At 38.2% G+C, this 1,331-nt stretch overlaps 1 non-coding gene across 1 annotated transcript; it reads left to right on the top strand.

Moving 5' to 3' along the window:
- The first annotated feature begins 600 nt into the window (after positions 1-600).
- On the top strand, positions 601-726 carry LOC122111987. Its single transcript, XR_006148079.1, has one exon. It is a non-coding gene; the product is annotated as a U6atac minor spliceosomal RNA (small nuclear RNA).
- The last annotated feature ends 605 nt before the right edge of the window (positions 727-1,331 follow it).

Here is a 1,331-nt window from a genome sequence, read left to right as displayed (position 1 = left end):
TTCCCTGGGGCAAAACATACTCAGATATAGGACAGACACCAGGGTGAAACAGTATGTTTGAGTGCTAAAGAAATTGTTCCTTAGAGGCCCGAAAAGTTAATGTGTCTCATTAAATTACTACCCTGGAACAGTAGAAAGTCAAAGCTAGAGGAGGCTGGAGAAATGATCTAACACTACAACATCATTTCATACATAAGAAACCGAGGACCTAGAAGGTTATATAATTTGATGAAAGTCACACAACTATTAAAGAGACACAACATGAAAACTTAGGTTTCAGAATCTCAGAAGTATTTCTCTGTACCCTATCAAGATGACATTAATTATACTTTATCTTTATTATGCTGAGGAAATTATCTTTTAATTTTATAAAATGACTATAATTAGCTTTGAACATATTTTATATGTAAGACATCCTTTTTAGAAAGTGAGAATCAAGGAATATTTCATACATATGGTAATTACAGGACTCATGAATGATGACTGGTGGTAAAGTGGAGGGATTGGGAACAGAAATGGGCAGGAGTCAAGTCTGTGACTCTTGAGTCCATGTAAAGTAATTCTGCATTTACTTTAAAGGCAGTAAAGGATTCTGAGCAGGTGTTGTATGAAAGGAGAAAAGATTAGCACTCCCCTTGACAAGGATGGAAGAGGCCCTTGGGCCTGACAATGCACATACATTTAAGACATTGCCACCTACTTCGTGGCATCTAACCATCATTTTTTTACTATAGCTAAGATATGGAACCAACCCAGATGCCCCTCAGTAGATGAATGGATCAAGAAAATGTGGTATATATACACAATGGAATTCTATGCTTCCATCAGAAAGAGTGGCATTGCCCCATTTGTTAGGAAATGGAAAGACTTGGAAAAAATTATATTAAGTGAAGTAAGCCAGGCCCAAAGAAACCTAGGTCCCATGGTTTCCCTTATTTGCAATATCTAGTATATGTCTGAGTCAAGTAGAAAAGGTCAGATAAGTTGATGTTAGGGAAATGAACCCTAATATATGTATTCAAATGTTTTTTTTTCATGCGATTGTTACTAACACATTTATAAGATTGTTTTTTTGTTGCTTTGTATGTCCCTCCCCCATGGTGTAACCCCTGCTTTCACTGTATTTCATGTTGGTATAATTTGTGGAGGGGAAGGGAAAAAACAAATTGTTTAAATAGGGATATAGGTGGCCCCATTGCAACAATGAGATGTACAAGTCGTTATGTTGAAAACGAACTTCACAACTTTGGTGCAGGGTGGGGGGGGAAACAGGGGGGGAGGAGGATTGGGTGGGAGCCATGGGGAGGATGGGAAGGGATGGGAAGGGGAAA

Source organism: Dipodomys spectabilis, unplaced genomic scaffold (genome assembly GCF_019054845.1).
Source record: "Dipodomys spectabilis isolate Male_0828 unplaced genomic scaffold, ASM1905484v1 ptg000089l, whole genome shotgun sequence".
NCBI lineage: Eukaryota > Metazoa > Chordata > Mammalia > Rodentia > Heteromyidae > Dipodomys > Dipodomys spectabilis.
This window is presented reverse-complemented; position numbering and strand designations above follow the sequence as displayed.